The following is a 22,734-nucleotide window of genomic DNA, read 5'->3' as shown; positions in this document are numbered from 1 at the left end:
CAGCATCAGCCTCATTATGGGACTTTCATCTTCATCTGTTCTTCTAAATTTGCTATTGCTGTCCCAGTTTCTGCCTGTGAGAGGCTTCTTCTGGCTTCCACAAGTAACATCTGCAAAGCTTTCCCCAGGTGTTGGTGGCAGGTGCTGATCAGAGTGCAGTTTGAGTAGTTGGACTTCTGCCTCTGGGTCACAGAAAGATCTTTCCCAAGTATCTGTACCTTGTAAGATTATTTTCACTTTGTGTTTCAATATGTGCTTGCCTTTTCAGTTAGTCTTTGTAACTAACTTTGTTAGTTCTTGGTAATAGAAAAGATTTTTATTATTCCTGTTTCGTATTTAATTTCATAGGGAAAGTAAGTGTAATTATACAAATAATTTATATTTGATGACTATCTGATGCACATGCAATGTAAGACTTGTAGAAACTTCTGTTTGGGTTGTGTGATCTTTACTGTTGTGATGGAAACTTTTTCAGATTCCTGACGGATCTTGACTCTATTTTTCAGTCCTTCAGACCACACTTGCCCTGCCTTTCTGCTCAGTCTTTGTTTCTTTTTATCCATAAAATTTGAAAAAAAAAAAAAAAGCTAAGTCACTACTCATAAATGAGCAAAGGGGAAAAAAGAAAAACAGATCACCTTGAAGCAGCCAAGGCACAGCCAGTAAGCACTCAGGCTTTTCTATTATAAAGAGGAAACACCTGCGCCTGAAAATATAAATGGGTTCACAACAGCAAAGAGCTTTATATAGTTAAGCCTCAAGGGTGTTTCTTCTGAATGCTTTATAGTAAGTAAAATCTGATTTAAAAATTATATATGTATATTAGCTAATGATACGTGAGCCTTTTGCTTATGGGACTGAGTGAAATGTATTTATGTTTTATTTTAGATTTCAAGTTATTTTGGCTGTTCTGCCAAAAACAGCAGGCTAGGAGCAGGGAATTGGAGAGCATATATCTATGTATATACACATGTGTGTTTTTTCGTGTTTTTTCTTCTTAATGGTCTGTGAGTGAAAAGACTTATTTTTTTAATGTACCTGGAAGCTCATAGCAGAAGGTTTTTTTTTTTTTTTTTTTTTTTTTTTTTTACCACTGTGTTACTCCAGTGGTATGAAGTTAATATTGCTGTCTCTTGCTTGGGTAGGTTTACAGCATAATGCCTGGGTTACTCACTAAATTGCAAGTTTTTTCAATTACTTCCTATGGTTATCTTCTTTTGACTGTTGCTTGAGGTCTAAGCTAATAGCGAATAGATGTACTAGAGTCTTGTGTGTTGTGTAAACTTGTCCAGAGTTGGCGCAAGTCTATGATGTTGCTTGTATTACGTGGACTAAAACATGTGCAATACAGTTGCATACTTTGCTTCTTGACGGCTTTGTATTTCTGTCTGTTTTCAGTTGGCCACTGCCTGGCTCAAGAATACTTTGTGGGTTTTGCTACAGTGGGGGAGCAAAAACAATCAAGAGGTTAATACAAAGCTCTGGGTATCGTCTTTCACTGATAATAATATAATTTCTGTTAGCTTGTTTTTGATTTTAAAATAGCTTATGAAGTTAATTACTTCTGTTCTTAAGCTTAAGATACTTTTTACTTTTACATAAAATGACTTCTGTTCTCTACGTTTCAAATAAGTGGCTTTTATTTTTTTAATAGTTTCAATATGTATGGAATCAAAATCTTTATCAGTTTAAAACAAAAAAAAATCTCTTCTGGATGTAGAAGATTGAGGATTTCACAACTCCTCTGATCCACGAGTTTGTCCCCCATTAAGAGATTACACGCAGTCATTTGGGCTATATCTGTATGGATACCTTTTCATCTGAAATCTTCTTAAGGAATTGTTTACAGTATGGAAAATTAATATCTACCACTGGGTTGTTTATAAGTAAAATATCTATCTCACAAAAGATACTTAATAATTATTGGAGTCAAAAGTACAAAGGTTTGAAGGTGGGGAAGGTTGTGGGGCCTGGTTTGGGAAGAGTTCAGGTGTGCTCCCTATTGATGTGGTGGTGTGCAGCTCCTTCACTTAACTCTTCTATTCCTTTCTGGCCTGTTTTGAGCTTCTTAAAAATCTCTGCTAGGGCTGGAGAGATGAAAATCTACATCTTGCTAATGCTTGGAATTGAGTGTGTGTTTTTTTTTTTTTTTCTTTTTCCAACTCACCATCAGGTAGAAGCCAACCTTCTTCAGTCCCTTAACTCAAGATACTGTAAATTTACTTCAGTGGAGGTGTTACTGTTTGTGTCCCTTTGGAGTGAGTGCTAGTTTTCATCTGGATGGAAAATACTGAAACCTGGTCCCTGTACGTGTATGTAGATAATCACATAAGTGTAAGCTGATTAGATATCTCAATACAATGCTAATAAGAACTAAAGAGGTGACTCCTCAATCAGATCCAGGCCTTACATAAAACAATATTCTGTCTTTGATGGTGGCCCAAGTCAGCTACTTAAATGTATAAAAACAGAATGTTTGAACTTTCCAGGTACCCCCCACAATACCCAACAAATGAGTTCAGGGACTCCCTGAGGTAGAGCTTGTTTGTGCAGATGGAGTAAACTTCATTGTATTTTTTATCTTTGAAACAGTCCAACCTCACCTTGACCTTTGGTAGGCTTTTCACACTCACATATTTCATTCAGAAACAGAAACAAGAGGAGAAGGTATATCTTCTGCAGATGAAGGACTGTCGATTACAAATGACACGATAAATTGAAATTTACTGTGGGACAGTGACATTTTATTACAGTAACCTTGATCTTCTACGCTGATCAATAGGTACTCCTGGAGCATCAGTTGAAGTTTCAGGTACTTTGTGGCTATTGAGAACAAACAAGGATTTGCTGTTTTGATGAAGAATAGCAAACAAAAACAAAGGTAGATAAAAGTTTTTATACTTGTAAACAGTCTTAGTCATTGAGATTTCTTCTAATTAAAGTGCTGGTCTTCCTTTTATAAATTATTTGAAACAGTCAGTCATACTTGGAATTTTTTTATACTATTTTCTGGGAATAGTGTGAATGCTCTGTTCAGGGTTGAAAATGAGATGCAGTAACTACTTACAGACAGCATATATCTCCTCTGGTATTTCCCTGCAAAGGATTGATCACAGGTAGTCCGTCTCTACTTTAAAAGTAAGTTGCTTTTTATTTTAGCTAAGCCTCAAGTAAAGTATGTAACTTAATGTGACTGTAGAAATTTATCATCAAAATGCTACTCTTTTTAAAGGGACATTGTAAAGCTATCAGTTGCATCAGAGTGAGTAAGAGCAGTACTAATAGCAGTTTTAACCAGAAGAAGCCTCCAAAATGCAATAGTTCTCATTCTTCTTGGTGTTGATTTTGATTTGCCCTCTTGCTTAGCAATAAGATAAACCGCAACTTTTTCGGATGTCAGCTTTGGTGTGTGTAAGCGAAAGATGTGGCTTTCAGTGTCTTCAGTCTTAGTTTCAGTTTCATCCCTTTCACTGACATGGAATTACACTGAGTTGAAACATAAAAGCTAGACATCATTTTCTCATTTGTTTCAAAAGGTCATGACTGATGTTATTCTTAAAACTGAATTTTTCACTCTACATTTGAAGTTAGATTGGATTCTGTTCTTAATTTTTTTAGCTTGTGTGAAGTAGAGCTCACCATGGAAGTATAAAACAAATGTAGTATTCCTGAAGGTCATATTGCAATAATATGGAAATTACAGTGAACCATTAGAAGTTTACTTTAGGAAGATTGATAGTGGGTGCTTTCTTTGGCTGTTACTGAAGGTAATGTGTGCTACATATGGACAGTGAGAAGAGGTCAGAAAATGGGTGACTGTCATCTCTTGAACCTCAGAGGCCTTGAGAATGGAAATGGGGGAACTCTACTGCCACTTTTTGTTTTGCAGACTAGTTGGACACCTTATTCCAGAGTTCATGTTAATGTTTCTAAGTTGCCAATCATTCATTCATCTGCCTAATCTCACTTGTTGTTTGAAATCATAATGTTTCAAATCTTCTGCTGGTCATTGTGTGTTTTTTGTTGTTGTTTTGTTAGCATTTGGCACAGGTACTGAGAGGATTTGTTAACTTCATATAGGAATGCTCAAGCTTGGTGGTGGGACAAGAAATAGTATGAGAAACTTGAAAATTTGGTGTGTTCAGAGGAAGATAATTTTTATTTCCGCTTGCCCATTTGGACTGTTTTTTAAGTACCTATTCCTCATCTAATAGAATGCTTAAAAAAAAAAAAAAATGCTGAAAAAAGCCAGATTATGATAGTTGGATATAAACAATTTAACTGCTATCGTTTAATCCATCTGTTATTAGTAACTCTACAGCACAGTGCTTACCGGCTTTTGTGTATTTACTTCCTTGGCATGGCTGCAAGGGTTTCACGTGGCAGTCCTAAATGAAACAATTTTAAAATGGTTTATGCTGCCAGTTAGATTCTTGATTGCATGGCAAAGGATTAAACTTGCCATGTTCCTTGTTGTTACTCTTTTTGATGTCTTGGAACAACCCCCTTTTTCAATCTATGGCTTTCTACAATAGGAATGTTACAGACTTTGAACATAGACTGCACTATGTGTTGTAAGTGCGATCAGAAATGTGAAAATAAATTATCTTCACAGCCTAATCTCTGTTCAGACTGCTTTCCAATAGACTGTGGCTATACAAAGCTGACAGACATTTCAAGTCGTTGCCAAAACTTATCGCTACCTAATTTCTGCTAGAAATGTTTGCTTAGCTGTGGAGATTACAGCTAGGGAAATAGCACTAGCTTTGTGGCTTGGAAAGTGTCTTCTGCTTCAGAGTTAGCTTTGGGTATGAAGCTGCTGAGGAATGAGTGTTCCAGAAATGGCTCCTCTTTGGCACAGGTGCTTGTACCAGAGCTCCAATTAAATAGTAGGTAGATTTAGGATGGAGAGAGGAAAATAAGAACTGACCACTACAGACTTCATGTAGGACTGGGGGATTCTGGATCACCAAGGCATGAAGGGTTGGGTTCTTCGTGAGTGCTGGAAATAGCTCTTTTAACTACCAGCCTCGTCCGTGGAAATCTTGGTTTCTGTTTCAGGGACACTTGAGATCTGTTTCACTGGGCAGTCTTCCCTGTATGCTGTCTCTGCGCTGGGAGCAAGCTTGGAGCTACCTGAGCTGCTGTTTGGTGTGGACCTTTTTGTGGGTGTGTGTTTTGGGTGGGTTTTGCCCTGCTGTGTAGGACGTGGTTTGGAGGCTTGTGCTGCTCAGCAGTTGTGCCCACTGCCTTTCTCTTTCAAGATAAGATGCACTTGAGCTGTTCTCTGAAAGCGTGTTGTAAACTATCATATATGTTTGTACAAAACCTATCATGTCGCTTTGCCAGGACAATAAATCTCATCTAGTTCTAGAAATAAATTAATGCTCTGTAAGTTAAATGCAGCACAGTGGCTTGAAATTTTCAGTAGACAGGCAGAAATTTGGCACAAATGCAGCAATGTGCTTGTGTAAAAATACTGGTGCACCAGCCTCTTCCTCCCATTGCTACCCATATACCTCCTGAAAGTTAAGTGTCCCGTCTCCTCCATAGGGTGGCTCTCCATTCCTTCCTCCTATTGCTCTGAAAGACTAGAAACATTCCTATTATCTTCGGTAAAGGGGAGATCTCTTCACCCAACAGAACCCAAGAATTGAAAAGATGATGGGTAACCTAAAATAGAGAATATAGCTGCAGCCTACTTTTTGGCTATAAATGTAGGGACTCTTTAGAAGGTATACCATTTGTTAGAACATGAGAAAGATCTTGCTACTAAATGACTGTCAGCTGGAGTCAGTTGTTCAACTGGCTGTAAGGAGAATGCCAGTGTCTGAGAAGGAACTGATAGCAGGGCTGCCATTTAAAATGGGGAGCCAAACGCAAAGAGAAAACAAGGGGAAATGAATAAATCACCCCTCCCGTTTGGTTTGGGGGTGGGAAACTCATTCTTTAACTTGTATTTTTTAGAAACTTGGTTTGACTTTACCATCTCTTTGTAGAAACTAGCTTTTTAATCTTGTTTTGAGTTTTTTCTGTTGATTTTAATTATCATAATGTCAAAAGGTCAATATGACACCTCTGTGGAACCAGTAGGAACTCCCAAAGGTGTTTGTTTTTCTGTAATTTTTTTTGAAGTGCTCCACTCAAGGAGGGAGAGAGGGAAGAAAAATGTGAATATTAGCTTGTCTACTTAAAAGTTAGTCTGATATCTTTGAGTGCTTTGATTTCTGAATTTGATCAGAATCCAAACTTCAAGCCTTCCCTCCAGTCATAAATGTGGAGCTGGACGTCTCACAATTACTGAGTATTGTTGACATAGCATTTTTCCAGGAAGCACTAACAGTGCATCAGAATCCAGTTAATTACTTGAGAATAGTCAGGGCTTTATGGCATTGTGGCAAATGGCAAGTCATTACTGTGCCAGCCTATTACAGTTAATATGTGGGCAAAATGAATCCATTACACCAAACAACTTCAGTGAATTTCTGCTGCAAATTCTGCAGCAGATGGTCAGATGCATTGATCAGCTTGAATGGCAACTGCACGTTTAATATAGCCACCCTCCTCTGGGACAGTCATGCCCAGGTAATGTCTTTGTGGTTATTAGCTCACAGTAAAACCTGTTTAAGCTCTTCCTTGGCTTGTTTGATCTCATATGAACCCATGTATGACATACTTCTGATTTTCATTTAGTCTATTCTTAATGTATATGCCTCCCCATACTGCTGCTACACAAAGCATAAGACTCCTTTATTAAGTGCCTAGCGTGTTTTTGGAAAATGGGGATTACAGCCATGGATGGGCATAATTGCTATCTGAATGGCACAATTGTGTTTTGTGAATCATTTTCCCTGCTACTCACCTGGCTGTAGCACATGTGAGTATTCAGCTGAACAGTTATTTACCAGCACTATGTCTGTTGTATGGAAACCCAGGAGAGAGGATAGATCTCCTGCCTGATTTTACTTCTGTATCATTTCATAAAATATTCATGGTGATAATCATTGTGGCTTGGAGACACTGAAAGATGAACCAAAAAAAGAGAGGGAACAGTTCTTCTGAACTCTACTGAGGCACTCGGGAGTCATTCTGATTCATGTCTAGGGATTTCACAAGGATTTGACGTGCTTGATCTTTAGCTTGTAATTAATTGTCAGAGCTGCTACCAGCTTTAAAAATCGGTTTCTACTGACTGTCCAAAAATAGCAGTGTTGGTTTTTAAAACCATTGCCTTTTATGTGTGAAATCAATTGCACCAAGAGCTTGTTCTTCTCACAAGTAACAACAAATTGTGTGCTCGAATGTCATCAGACTTGTTTGAAAATGTTAGCACTTACTTCATAATGCTTCCCGTGCTTAAGCGTGCACTGAACTTAGTCACATAAAATAACTTGGCCTGACGAAAGAAATAGGCACCTGGATACTCCTTGTAAAACTGCTAGGAAGCAGGATTCTCTTTAATTTGAACTTAGTTTTAATATGCTATGTAATCTTAAGCCAGGAAGATGGAGAGCACTACTACTAGTGCAAGGAAGTGCTGTCTGAAAGATGGGCATCTTGTCTCTCACTGTTTGTGCACACCTGAGATTTCAATAAAAGCTTGGAACTGACACAGGTTCGAGCTATTTTTCTCCTGTTTGTCTTCATTGCATTAAAAAGAACAGGTTCACTTTGAGTCTTTTTCCCTGCAATTCCTCTCGAATGGAGGTGATGTATAAAAACTGTGGAAACGAAGTTTCACCTAAATGCTGCATACTACCCACTGTAGCATGTCTGTAATTCAGCTATTGCCCACCAGCGCTGTCCTGCACTGAGCAAGTGTGGGTGTGTTTTGCTGGAAAGGTGTGCTACAGCTTCACCTTGATCCATCTATGGAGAGCCTTCCAGGCTGAATGAGGTGTGAGCATGCAGAGAAGGAGATGGTAATCTGACAGCTTATTTGAGTTAACTGTTTGTAATTAATATGGACATTTTCATCATCTGTTTGCTGTGAATGCCACTCCTCGCATTAAAAATTGAGACTTCACACAGTAAATGTTTATTTCTGTGCACTTTTTCTGTTAGAGAAAATATTTAAACATGTTGAGGCATAACATAATTAATTTGTAAACTTAAGCACTCATCCTTTCAAAGCTTACTAATTATCAAGGATTATTGGAAGTAGAAAAGCATGTGTTTGTTGGTTTTGTTTTTTTCTACATTTTTTTGTTCTTTTCAGCAATGTATGTTTTCAGAGGTACCAGACTGCATTTTTTTCTTTAGCAGTATGAAGTAGTACTGTCTGTCTTGAGAGAAGGTGAAAAAGAAAGATGAGAGCTTGAAAGATTGATGCTTCTGTCATGGTTTCCAGTGACTGGTGATCCAGGTGAGGAACTCCACAAAACCTTAAAACCAAACAAAGCAGTTCCTGGACCTGACACAAAATCCAGGAAATTCCCCAGGTGTCCCCAGGCTTCTCTTTTTAGGAAGGAAGCTCAGGCTTTTCTGTTTAGTGGAAGTTCAGAAAGTGTGGAGCTGAACTGATTGTGTTGAATTAAGTAGCTGTTATCTTGCAAGAAGGAAATTTGTTTGGCCATCCTACTTGGCATAATTACCTGTCAGCATAAGGGGAATATATAAAAATGTTAATTTTCAAGAGATTAATGTAAACTTCTGTTTTATCTGACCTGTATGGTTTATTGACACTGTATTTTGTGGGACTTGATTGTATTCAGTAATTTTCAGAAGGCTCCTGGAGCTAAGTGATACTGCTTTGAACAAAGAGTACTAGATCTTCTCTTATTTATATCTGTGGATTAAAAAACAAACAAAAAAATACATGAAGGTTATCGTAGCTTCGTATAGCAACCTATAAAATAGTACTGCTTTGGACCTCTCCATTAGCTGCACACACAAGACTCATTTTAATCATGTTGTGACTACAGCATTTTACTGTCAGGTGTGTATGTATGACTTTTTTGAAGACTATGGGTATGCCTTGATCTGGGTTGTATTTTCTTCTAAAAGTGGGTATATGTTTTTATAAGAGAAACTAACAACATACTAAAATGATATCTGGGAAATATGTTCTGGAGGAAAAATACCAGCTTCTATGCAGCACCTTACTTCTGCATAGCGCTAAAACCCAGAATTAGCCAAATGTTATCTGACTCTGTTAAAATACATGGATAGGAATTTAATACATCTGTGGGCTTCTTTTCAATGTGTATCGACATATAGCTGTAGATGTACCTCTAAACGTAAATAGTATGAATGTGCATACATGTAAGTGCATACACAGGCATTTGTAGATCTACTTTAAAAACGTATAGCAGCCAAATGACTTCCTAGCTGGTAAAATTAAATGGATAATATTAATATCTCAATTCTTCATGAGAACAAGGAAAAATGGAAGAACTCGTGTTGATGCTTGAATTTGGGGTTTTAACTAGATGTGCTTGTATAAGCGCATTCTTAAGCAGCCTAGTCTCAAAAGAGATCAGTTGTACTGTGTCAATAAAAATTAGCAGATTTGCTGCAAATTATTTTGATCAGGTGTGTAATTACATTGATCTAGAATGGTTAATCTTTTGTGCAATTTAGGAGTCGTAAAGACAAGAATTTTTATTTAAAGAGATGTTTACACTTAAGGATTAGGGGAAAAAAATGAAACACAACCCTGTGGATGCTTCTTCCCCTTCAACATACATTTATTTTCAGTCTTCTAAAATTCTGAATAATATGTATGAAACTTGTCATTGCAAGTAAGTTACGCTGTTTCAAGTTCTGCCAGATTCTACTTTTTAATTGCTCATGTGTTCTGCACTGTTCAATTGTTCTGCACTGGGACTGCATAGACAAGTGTGTGAGCTGATCAATTACTATTAGCCAGGGCTTTTCCAATTATTCCCTTTCTACTGTTTATAGCCTATAATTAACTCTTGCTTCCCTATTGTCTTTGTAAAATGGAAGTTCTTCTGCAGGGTTGCTTTAAATCACCCAGCATAACAAACCCAGCCAGGTATAACTGCAGGCAGTAAGGAACATGGACTGTTGCTTGTTAGAAGTTGGAGATGGCCTAGCTACAGCTCTCAAATCCTTCTTCTGCTCCGTGTCCCTGAGTATAGAGCTCTTACAAGTCACCATGAGTTACTGACCCGTTGGCACTTGATAAATATGAATCCTTTTCTCACAGACTTAACTTTGATAAATATCTAGAAAAACATTCCCATTATTCTTCCTTCAAGAAATAAAATGTGACACCGGGCATTGTGGCTATTATCTTCTACCCACACTTTATTTGTCCTTTGAGAGAAACCTTGGTCACTTCATTCATTAAGCTGCTTAAAGCTTTATAAAAATGTTCAAGTTCTCTCAGTGGCTGTTAATCTTTGCTGCAGTTAGTTTTTTCTTTTAAAATTTTTAAATGTTCTGTGAATTAGGCACTACTCCAAAAGAAGGCTCAAATATTGAAATACTTCTTAATTGTCTTTTTTTTGCAGACCAGTGTTTACCGTTCTTGAGTAGAAACATGTGGTGGGATGGTATGAATAAAGCAGAAGACAGCTGACACAAAAGAAGATGGATTGGGGAAATTGTTTTATAGTTAGGCACTCCTAAAAACCTCAGACAAATTGCTGCAATTCTACCCCCTCAAAACCAAGTGGTACAGACAGTAGAAATACCATTGGAAATGGTCCCTGTGCTCATCTACTTGAATCGTGGGGCATGAGACTGAACCCAGGAATGTTTTGTGTAGCTGGGAGAAGTGGGAGCCAAGGCTCTTTAAAGGAGCAAGCTTTTGGTTTCCAGTGACTTGGGAACTTAGCTGGGTCTGTGTGAGTCCTGCCCTGCATTGGAGCAGAAGCCATTGATCAGCTGGCCAGCAAGAGGTGGCTGTTGTTTGAAGGAATACTTCCAGGTTCCCCGGCTTTAGTCTCACATAAAAAACCTAGTGAGACTGTCATTAACAAGTGAGATGCTGCATGCTATTTCAAGATCTTGTTTTGCTTTTAAGTCTGAGGTCACATTTTTATTTCTTCTTGAATTCTAACAATTTTCATCTAAAAACTTGCATTCTAAAACAGTTTTTTATATATTTAGACAGGACATGTTACAGAACTGGTAGGAAAGTGATCAAGTTTGTGCATTTATTTATTTTTTAATTATGAAAGTCAGAATTGCTCCACCTCATCCTCTTCTGATCTCTCCTTGGAGTCTTACTGTCTTTCATGAGATAAAATACAACTTTTAGGGGCTTTGTGGGGCTTGTGCTACCAATCTTTAATTATCTGTATCCTGCTTACATTAAATAACCAAACTGAATTTGTAATTAGGGAAAAATAGAAATAATATAAATATAGAAATAATAGAAAAATAGAAATCATGCTCAAATGCAAAAACAAAACAGTGCATGTTTTGCATTCCATTGTCTGTTTTCTTAGATTTTTTGGAACTCTTCCTCCTGAAGATGTTGACTAGCATCTCCTGTGTATTTAGAAGAGCTGGGATTTGACAGTGGGTGGGAAAACAGAAAATTTTATCTTGATCTACAAAAGGGAGTGATGAATACACTGAACCGCATAAGCTAGTGTTTACAAACCTGGTAGAGAGCACTTCAAGTTGCTCAGCCTTCTTTCCACGATGTGTGTGTGATATGGTCTCTCTCTTTGGTGCCTTTGCTGGGAAAGATGTAGTAAATTCCTGCATAAAATAAATCTCTGTATGAAAATAGTACTGTGAAAATTAAGGATCAAAAACTGTCAGATTGAACTGTGACTGACATCGTCACACTTCGAACAGCTAGTAATGTACTGGATTATTCACATTTAAATACAGAATCTTGTAAATGCAGTATGTAAAATACCTAACAAAGTTTTGAGGAAGATTTAAGTAGATATTGAGTGTTAGATGCTCCTGTGTAGTGACATTTCCTTTGTTTTTAGTCTCTCCTAGCATCAGTGTTGCTTTAGCATGGCTTCTAGAGTGATTTTATTCCAAATTATCAGAATTTCACCAGCAATACAGAAAAAAAAAAGCATTTGCTTTAACAAGAAGGATGGGTTTAATAGGAATGTTTGCCTTCTATTTCTAGAAGACGAGTGGTTTCCTGGGGGGGCAGTTCTCCACCAAAAGAAATATTAGATAGCATTACTGTTTATTTTCAGAATGTGTGGTGTTGTTGCTGCATAATGGCCAGTAATTACATGAAGAACTATGCAAAACGACACGGGCTTGTTGTAGCTCCATCAATTGTATAGCTGTTATTCCACAAATGATTTCTAGTTGCATTGCTTTAAAAGTTGTCAGAGACAAAAACGGAGCTGGACCAGGCAGTGCATGTGCTCTAAGCATGCTTCACTGCTTTATGGTTGTGCGTGCTTGGAAAGTAACAATAGAAAAAGTTTTGAATCAAGTTTTGGCAAGGAGCATTGTGGTCCAAACATTTCCTGGTTTTCTTTACCAAAAATGACATATAAATTATATGCTGTTTTATTCTGCTCTTCCTTCATTATTTTTAGTCTGTTTTTATATATGTGTCCGTGTAAACTGCATGATGTGTACACACGTAGCATAGAAGTGATATGAATGTCTTAGGCTCTTGCTGGTAAAAGGAGTTATTGGACATCCTGTTGGAAACAGTGCATATAAAAGCACATCATCCCCCAGCTTTTACAGCAGCTTTGTTATGGCACATTCACCAATACGCATTTGCAAGAGGTCAAGTGAGCTGGTGCAGGTATAAATGATGCATGAATGTAGAAAAGGACTCTAAAGAGTAGAGCTATTGCAATGAAACTGCACAAAGTATGCTGGAGAAGGCTCTTGGGCTGAGTGATACTCTCACTTGCTTTACTTGAAGTAAAGGGTTTTGACTTGTGTTTTCATGGAGGATTTAATTAGGGTTTCTGAAGAGGTGGTTCATTCCGGCCTCTCACCTTATTCAGGACTGGAACACAAGTTCTGACTTATACAGACTTGTGTACAGGCTTCAGCTATCAGCAGATAGCTGAAAGAAGGCTTCAGTTCACATTGATACTGTATTTGATGAGGGAGGATCGGAGCTATGAGTGCTGTTAGTACAAGCCATAGGCGTGGAGGGTGTTTGAGACTTTTTTGCTGCTTCGCAGTTCAAGAGTCCCAGTCTTACCCTCTGCTAGTTTTTTGTGAAAGGAAAAAAAAGCATGGAAACTTTTGGCTTAACAGATCTCACAAATATGAGAACTCCTCTCGCAAAAGGAATAATTTTACATCTAAATATGGAACCTGGAACTAGAAAGTGAACCAGTAGCAGAAGTGATGCATGAGAATGTGGGATTATTTGGAACATGGTGTTCTAGGATTAAGGGCAACAGACAGTGTCCCTGTGTAAGAAGTAGTAAATTTAAGAGCCTTCTGAGCAGACAGAAAGGCTGCTGTGGGATCCCACGTGCCTCTGTTGAAAGTATGTAGAAATGGGGTGGGTAGAAATTGGCCATAACTCAAAATAATGGCCAGCAGCAGCAGACTTCCAGCTTTCTGCTGATGAAGTTTGGGGCACTTCACTGCTGCAGTACTAGGGTTGTTCTTTGTGATGTTTGTCTTGACAGATTTTTCTATGGCTGGAAACAGCAATGATGGTGCTTGTTTGACAAGTTACTTTGTTTTTTTTTAATTTCCTTTGACCTCTTAAAGCACGTAGAAGTGTTCTTATCAAATGTTTGTTTGTGCAGTGTAGTCTTTTCCATTGTCTTCATCGTGCTTGGTAAAACCTGGTGAGTCCATTTAAGACTTCCCTGTAACCTTGGCATGTTGCAAAGATCAGGAACTTCAGTCTTAGGTGGGATCAACCCAGATGAGTCTGAAGACCGCCTCTGCTTGACCTGAAGAGAAATATGGCAGCAGCTGTCCTTGCTGTGTTTTTGTATCTGAGGATGGATTGTGTGAAGTAGTTGCTGTGAGGTAGAAAAATGTACCTTCTCAATGTGTCTAGACAATGTCTTTGGGTAGACTGAAGCATCACATAATCCACTGACTCTTTGTGGTGACTGCCAATAAGAGTGACAATGAATTCTGAATGTGTCTGTGATTTTGAGAAATGGATACCTTCTTGCTAGCAACTAGAATGAGATCATCAGCTTATTTTCTTCGGCTTTCTAATAGTAACAGCTAAAGGTCAGTACTGAGCTGGATTATGCTTGAATCATTCATGATCTAATGCTTTGTATCCAATTACCGATCTTCAGAACAATCTTTTCTATGCAATTCAGAATTATTCTGATTTTTGGAAATGCTGCAATTAAATGCTTATGCCACTTCCAAAAAAATGCAGCGGTAAGAAGATTATTTTTTTATTCTCTGTAGCAGGATTCTTACAGACCTATTTAGAGTCCTGAAAGCCGTGGCTCTAACCTAATTAATAATCGCTTTTAATTTTTCTAAGTGCCTGAAAAAATGGACTGTGTCCCCTATGCGACCTCTACTGCAGGAACTCTTTGAGAGGGAAGTTGAAAGTCCTGGGAAGTAATAATAAATGCTTAAAGGATCCTTAGTAATTCACGTGTGTGTGGGGGTGGTCCCTCCCCCCCCTTCCCCAAAAGAAAATAAATAAAATCCTCAAGCTGATACCTATCTCTTATTTTTTTCCTAAAGGGTCAAAAGTTAATCCTTGCTTAGTTGCTCTGTGGCTAGAAGTCTCTGAAAGGTGTGGGCAGTGATTATAAAATAAAAAGATGTTGCATCAACACAGATTTGAGAAATTAAGGAAAGGAATGGTTTAGGGTAACTGTAAGGAAATACTCCACCATAATGCTGTCTCCAGCAGATAATAAAACTGATGTGTCGGATCTTTGGGGTAGTGACAGCTTAGTTTGGAAACATCAGTGAGTGACGTGGGGAATACTGTGGCGTTCAGGGAAACTGATGAGTTTCCAAGCACTTCTGATGTGGACAGGAGAAACCAGAGTAGATGGTGGAGCAGCTTCTTTCTGTGATTTTTGGAGATCTTCTTACTGCTTTCCAATGACACCTGCTTGCGCCTGATGTGCAGCTGCTATTACAAACTTTTGCACTAATAGAGTTGATTTGGAGGACTCTTAGGTTTTGCTGGTGAAATGCCTTTTCAAAAAAATAACATGAACTATTCGGATTAAATGTTGACTAGCCTTCTGTAAAGGGGCTGAAAATATTGTAAATACTTTTAACCTCAGATAATGATTTTAAACTTCTGAAAGCTAAACTGCATCAGAAGATGTAGTTGAAGATTTAAGAAATGAAACTTTCCCATATCAGATGGAAATATGCACTGGTCTTGGTGGGGTTAGGATTTTATCCTGATCTATAAGAAGGCACAGCCATTAAGCCTGCAACTATTTTCTGCCTCTTGGTGCTGAATCGTGATGTGTCAAGACCAAGCAGGAGATTGGACTCGATCTCCAGGGGTCCCTTCCCAATTGGAGCAGTCTGTGATTCTGTGGCTGCCAAATACAGAGACTGTCTGCTTGTCCTTCTGTATAATTATCTTTTTCAGAATTAAATAAGCAAATGAATGCATGTCTCAGATACCAGCCCTCAAATATAAATTTATCAGGCATACCTTTAGTCTGAGATATTTTGGTAGGAATAAATCTCTTCTGTGCCTGTCATCTTGTCTGTAAATTCTCCAGTGTTCCTTAGTCCTGCTTCACTAAATAAATTTATAGAGCAGTAGTTTTAGGGGTCTCTTAAACCTAAGTGACTATTAGAAGGGGATGAGCAGAAGTTCACAAGGGATCAACTTCATCACCTAGTGCTATGGGTCGCTTTGGAACTGCTATAAATTGGTTGGACATCTTGTTCCAGCAGCTATTGCTGTTGGGTTGTCAGTAGGCTTCTATAATAGTCAAGGTCAGAAGTGAAATCCTGGCGTGTTGCTTTCTCTGGAGTGGCATTGTTGTGGTCCAAAAACTCATCAGCAGCATCGAAGGACTTGAACTGTGTTTTGCCAGAAGATGTCAGCCTTGTTTATGTAATAGATGGAAGAAATAGAAAGGCAGTAACCTTCCCACAGGTGTGCTGTGTCTCTCCTAATCTCACTAAATTTCCTCTGGTGCTCTGTAAAAGAAAATGCTCTTGTGAAGCTTTGTCTTTGGGCTGACATGCACTGGAAAATTACTGCAGGCACTGGCCTAGATGTCACTCACAGTGCTACCTCTTTGTGCTGCTTCGAACAGCGAGTGCGAGTGAGCTGACAGGCTACCTGGATAAGTGGCCTCATACAGTCCTAACAGGGAGCTAATAAGCGGAGACAAAAATCTGTTTTATGCATACCGATCTGCTGTCTGTCACCAGGCACCTTTTAATAGTGGTAATTTAAGGGAATCAAGCTGTTCCTCCCAGGCACCTACAGTTAGCAAATAATATCTCATAAAGCAAAGGCAGAAACACACTGGATTTTTTATTTATTTATTTATTTTCCAGGAGTGAAATTGATGCTAACAGTCACATTCCTCTTTAAGGAGGCTAAAAGTTCTCTGAATGTGTGTCAGATTGGGTAACAGGGAAGCTGGTATTCATGTAAGAAAGATCTTAAGTGAATTTGCCTAGTGAGGGGTTAGTTGCTACAAGAATGTTGTTTCATGATCCTGTCTCTGAAAATGTTCACTTTTGGTTGCCCCATGAATGTGGGATTGCCTGATATAAATGTTTCATAGGAGGTAAAATAGCTTCTTCCCCCTGAAAACACCTCTCTGCCTGTGCACGCTCGTTTTCTCTTCATCTTGTTTGATCCTGTCTGTGATAGTAACCTGAAGGTCACTTGCCAGCAGCAGCAGCAGCACGGTTCATCTCTTTGATCTTGGCGTTTTCCTGTAACGACAGATTCAGAGGGGTGGCTGTCAGTTCATGGCAGGCTGAACAAAATGGATATGTACCACGTGGTGTGGCAAAAAAGGTAGCTACAAAAGCATCTATTGACCTCAGAGTTGAGTAGGTTGTGTATTTTATGGCCTATGCAATCATTAGCTTTAAAAATGCATTATGGTATGAAGAGGCACTTAAGCATATTAACCACCAAGCCTGAGGTTCTTGTACGTTCTCCTGTTGTCCTGTAGCCCTCTGGAGGTACAAGAGTGGTTCAGGAGAGCAGTAGCTGATGCATGCCTGCATTTGGAGAATGAGGAGATGGCATGAGGGAAAACACAGCGCTTGAAAAAACTTGTGGTGCACTTTTTCTATTTTCTTAAAAGCTGTCTGGTCATTAATAACTAAAACTCAGATTTAGTTTTTGGTTATTTCTATAATATCCGGACTATAAATGTTTCAATGGCTTCAGATGACTTGGAGGGAAAGGAGGGAGAGAGGGAAGAAAGGCAGAGCCTCTTGCTGCTATTTTTCTCCTTTCTGATGTTACTGAGGGAGTGTGCAGAGGCCTGGGCAGCTGGTTAAAATGAATTAAAATGCAGCTGGGAAACAGGAAAACAGGGAAACAGGAGAGTGTTTTCTCAAACACACTAGTACATTAATCAAAAAAAAAAAACCTGCAATAAGCAGAGAGCGAAGGTAGATTCTGTGGCAACTCTGCTCTGCAGTTCAAGTCAGAAGCACCTGGGTTTCATTTCAGACACTCCAGTGTACTCCAGAGCTGTGGGCACAGTACCATGAGCAGGGGAGAAGAGGAAAAGACACAACTTCTTGACTGCTTGTTTATTTTTTTCACCCCTTGCTCCTAGGCTTATGCACTGTTGGATACAAGACAGTAAGAGAAGGTTGCTGGTTGGCAAGTCTATGCTGAGCCTGCATTAGAAAACTTCTCATGTTTTGTCTGTACGACTAAAACCACCTTAGAGCATATTCACCATAGGATTGGGATAACTTCATTTGTGTTAGGAAACCTGCTGGTTTACTGAAGAAAAAACAATACAACCAACAACACCAAAAAAGGACGATACTAACAAAATGGTTGTGTCTTTCAGGAGCTCTGTGGGGATTCTCAGGGTAATTATAGCATTTTTGTATAAAGGATGTCATTTGAGGATGATGGTCTCATCTAAAGTTTCTTTAATTTCAACTTAGGCTTTAAAGCTAGGAACCTAGGAGGGTTGGGAAACTTGTCACCCACAATTTCTGTCATCTCCTCTGCTAGTAAAGTAAGGTTCTCAAAATATGTATGTTCGACCTGGATTGCTTTTATTGCTGTCCCCATGTGAGAGGATTATATTGCACCTGATTTTCTGCAGATGACTTGCTGCTTTTGATCATGTGCCCACAATTACACTTTACCTCTTCTTTTCACTATTTCCATCTGACTGTTCCTTAAAGGATCCAAGGGCTCCCATGTGTGTCCATACGACTGAAGGCCCAGTATCTTGCAGTGGTATTCCTTCTAAAGGATGAGTGAAACAGCAATTGTGCAGATGCTGTTAAGGTTCTGCTACCACTTGAAATGTGAGGTGATGCTGCCTCTGAATTTCACCCATCTTGTATTCAAACACTTTAAGTTGAAAATTATTGCCCATAAAAAGAACCGCAGGGACTACATGCCTTGCAGTTCTTATGTTGCTTCCTGCTGTATGCTGTTGTGCCAAGCGTGCTGTATAACAGATGAACTGTTCTTCGGTTCTGACAGTCATGCAATACGTGCTGGTTGCTGTGTTGGTTGCCATCACTGGTGCAAACATGAATGAGATTTGTCTTGGGAAGAGGGATGGATTTGCTGTAATGCATTAGGTGGCTGAGCCTCTGTCAGGTCACTGTGTCTCCCACCGTCCCTCACAGGGTGACAACGTGAGGCAGGTCCTTTAACCCATTCAGCAGTCTAAACACATCCTTCTCTACCAGCTAAACAGAAAATGGTAGTAGAGAGCAAGGAGAAGCCAATCGTTTGAGTTTACTAATAAGCAAAAATCTCACCTTGAGAAACATGATGGTGAGAAGTTCTTGTGCCTGACACCAGACAAAAGCTTATTTCTTGTGGTATCAGAGGTTCACTTGTCCAAATTTTATTTTATCGCACCCTACAGCTACGCTGTACTTTAAACTGTACTTCATAAACGGCACTTTATGATAACTTTGGGAAAATTTCAAATTGCTGATTTTTTTTTAGTCATATTTGTAACTTGTTAACTGAAAGTGATTTTTTTTTTTTTGGCACTTGCATCTCATTGGTGAACTTCTGCCATTTGTCTCAATTACATTCTCTACTGATTTTTTTTGGTAGAGGAACAGGATTATGGAGTCCCTGTAGCATAATTCTGATTGCTAAAGGTGTTGCTGGGATCTGTGAAGAGAACTTGCAGTGTGCTGTAGCTGAACCCCAGCAGGCAGCTAAGCACCACATGGCAGCTCACTCACTCTCCTTGGCTCAGACAGGGGAGAGCACTGGAAAAGTAAAAGTGTGAGAACTCGTGAGATCAAGACAGTTTTCTGGCTAAAGCAAAAACTGCAAGCAAAGCAAAACAAGGAATTAAGCTACTGCCAGGAAAGCGGGGCCCATCACATGTAACAGTGCATTGGAAAGACAAACACCATCACTTGGAACATCCCCCCCACTCTTCCATCTGGCTGGTATCGCTGAGCACAACGCCCTGTGGTATGGGACATCTTTGGGGCAGCTGGGGTGAGCTGTCCCAGCTCCTGGTGTGCCCCCAGCCTCCTCGCTAGCAGGGCGGCAACATGAGGAGCAGGAGAGTCCTGGGCTCTGCACATGCACTACTCTGCAATAATGAGAAGATGGGTTTTCATCAGCAATCTAAAACACAACATTGTATGAGCCTCTATGGAGCAAATTTACTGTGTCCCAGCCAAAACCACAATACAGTACAGTTTTCAGAAAGGGATCTTGGATGAAATTAGTTCATGCAAGGTAATCAATCTTGTTGGGAAGATCATCTCTGTATGAGGTGAACACAGGTATCATTGGGTTTGGTCCAGGAACATGAGCATAGTCTCAGAGTAAATAAAATCGCAGAGAAGTACTGATTTCACTAGAGAGGGATTCGAAAAAGGACTGGGGTTTAGTTGGGCTTTAGGTGGTTAGTGTAATTTAGCTTTCCATTCTGGTATTGCAGTCTTCCTCAGCAAACGTAAGTTGTCTGAGCAGCAAGAAATGGCTTTGAAAACTGCATTTTAGTTAAAGCATTAGAAGGGAAGATAACGATTGAAAAATGCTCGAAATAATGTTGTGTCGATGGTTCAACTATGCATGTTCAGCAGCCTTCCAGGACTTATTACTGAATGGATGGGAACTGGAAAGAAGTTGGGTTGCTGCCACGGAAATAAATGAAGATGCCAGTTTCCTTTTAGTCAGTTGTAGCAATCCTACTTCTTTTGATTCATTTCACTTTGTCCTTCACAGTTCTGTTGCTGTCACTGGGAATAAAAAGCTCAGGGACAAGTGCTCCATGGTTGTACCTTGTGTCTTTTTCCATGGAGACTTAAGTTAGACTTGCAAAAAAGGTAAAACTTGAACTTATTAACTTGCCTTTAGACTCTGTGGTTACTGTGGGGTGTTGTTAGAATTTCTTAAACAGAAAACCTGAAATAATAAAAAGACAAAAATGCCACAAAGTATGAAATTAAAAAAAAAAAAAGACGGAGTAACACCATAATAGCTTTGCTGAACTTGGAGGGAATAACGTGAGCTGGGAAGTTGGCCCGAAGAATGTACAAGAAATTGAGAGTATTTTCTGCAGGTGTATTTACAAAAGTAAAAATGTGCTGAAGTTGTTTTATACTGGTTAAATAACCTCTAATGAATAACTTCTTAACTCATTTTTCTGTCTCGTTCAATGGTAGTTTTTATTTTTTTTAAACCTTGAATGTGTTTGAACTCTGAATGTGTTTGTTACCTTGATATTGTTAACTAAGCTTCTGTGAATATCTTGTGACCTGGAGCTTATTGTGAGCAGTTGGCTCATACTGTTCATTATGCAATACTCAGGCTGTTTTGATTAAAAATGTCCTATGGCACGTCTGTCTGTGCTTACATAACTGTCACCTGAAACCTGATTCTGCAAATTGCTGTCTGCAGCATCAGTAGATTTCCACTAGCAGAAAGATACTGAAGTTGATGACAATGCATCATATCAAACATGACTTGGTACAATGCTCAACAATTGCAGACCTTTGAATACTTAATACATACTATTATATATTTAAAACAGATATAGCTGGTAGGAACATGCCTGCTTTCTAGCTCAATGTGAAAAATACACATCTTTTCTTGGTTAAAGAGTTTTAGCACTTAAATTCATAAATGCTGTTTCAGTCCAATATTGGGCAGCAGCTCATGGCTTGCTCCCTTGTAAGACTGGGTGCATGTTTAGTAATGCATTGCAAAGCATCCATCTATGTGTATCCCTCACCCCACCCGATTGTAAAAAGAAAAACCTGTGCCCACCCCAAATTACTGAAGTTTCAGCATCTTGCATAAACTTCAAAAGGGGAGTCATATAAGCTACCTGACCTAAAATGTACCAGATTTAAGAGTACTCTCCGATTTGTCTGGGCTGTCCTTTTTCAGACAGTCTCACTTGAATTTGTTGACCAAAAAAAACCTGAAATGCTCACACACAAACAAATTTGTGAAGAGAAGCCAATGCTCAAACTGGCCCATAAGCCTTAATTCCTTCCTGCTTTTTCCTTGATCATCAATGGTTGGTCTAACTACTAACCACAGTCTCTTCTGCTACTAAGCAGATTTATAAGAACATCTTCAGAAAGAAAATCCTTTTGAGGTGGAAATCTTCCCAGGATGAATTATGTCACAGCTAATGGAACAGACAGCTGAGAAGTCAGTAAATCTTCAACAAAATGGCCCAGATTTACAGCTCTGAAATACTCTGGAGGAACTCAAGCCAGGCAGGCTGCTTTTTTTTTTTTTCTCCACAGGTGAAAGAGAGCTGTAGCAATTAGTCAGACAAATTGTTTTGCTTTTTTTATTGCTACTTCTGATGTCTTTAAAACTGAAATGATGCAAGATGCAAAGAGAGGGCGGAAAGTTTCCTCTCAGCTTTGTTAAAAGTTTCCTCTTAGCTTTGTTAAAAGTTTGTTACTCTTACAGGAGAAAAACAAAAGCACAGACAGCTTTAGCTGGTCCAGTTTCAGTGTAAAGAGTCCTGTAGTAGTCCTTAACTAAGAGTGTGTTCAAATTCTTCAGTTACTCTTTGTACTGTAGAAAAAAAATAATTAAGAGTATGTGATAAGAAGACTATTAAAATATGCCTAACTTAGATCCTCTCCTTTTAATCCAATTTTTCTCTTGTTTAACAAGGATCCTCAGTATTGTTTCCAATAATTCTCTTCCCTATGCAAGAGTGTTCTCAACATCAGAATAAAACATTGAGTATCCATGGTTAGGAGTACACTTCCAATTATTTCCTGTGATAACCACACTCAGCTCACAAAGTGTGCTAATGGTACATGCTTTTTCCATATGTTATGGGGGAAAAGCGTTTGATGAAGACCTGTGCGAGTTACCCAGTTGAGCTCAATAGTTGCAGTAGAATGACCAATGAAAGATGTGGCCAAAATTATTTCAGGTTGGGATGGTTATGTCATCAAATGAATAAAATATAACATTTCCATATGTATCTACTATGTTGACAGCTTGTCAGCTTTTTTAATATGGATCTAATGAAATCAGTAAGACACAGCTGGCTTACAGCAGTAGGTTTAATGGCCAGATTCTGTCTATCAAAATTACTATGACTTGTCACTACTTCTATCCGTTTACTTTTTACAGTACATATAAACTAAAGTGGTTGCTATCACTCTGAATGCTATAAAAAAGAAATGTGA

General features: G+C 38.8%; 1 long non-coding RNA gene across 12 annotated transcripts in view; it reads left to right on the top strand.

Annotated features, from left to right (window-relative positions):
* Nucleotides 1-715: 715 nt before the first annotated feature.
* LOC106019051 (uncharacterized) overlaps nt 716-22,734 on the top strand; it is a 351,120-nt gene continuing 329,101 nt past the window's right edge. For 9 of the 12 annotated variants that reach the window (XR_011810791.1, XR_011810792.1, XR_011810790.1 and 6 more), the window contains exon 1: nt 716-786. This is a non-coding gene — a long non-coding RNA (uncharacterized lncRNA). Of the gene's footprint in view, nt 787-1,382; nt 1,486-2,173; nt 2,307-2,782; nt 2,882-22,734 lie in introns of those variants that run through there. The other 3 variants (XR_003498410.3, XR_005267171.2, XR_003498409.3) reach the window with 3 other exon arrangements.

The sequence above is a fragment of the Anas platyrhynchos genome, chromosome 7, assembly GCF_047663525.1.
Source record: "Anas platyrhynchos isolate ZD024472 breed Pekin duck chromosome 7, IASCAAS_PekinDuck_T2T, whole genome shotgun sequence".
Lineage (NCBI taxonomy): Eukaryota > Metazoa > Chordata > Aves > Anseriformes > Anatidae > Anas > Anas platyrhynchos.
The sequence above is the reverse complement of the archived record's forward strand: the minus strand, read 5'-3'. Positions and strand labels throughout refer to the sequence as shown.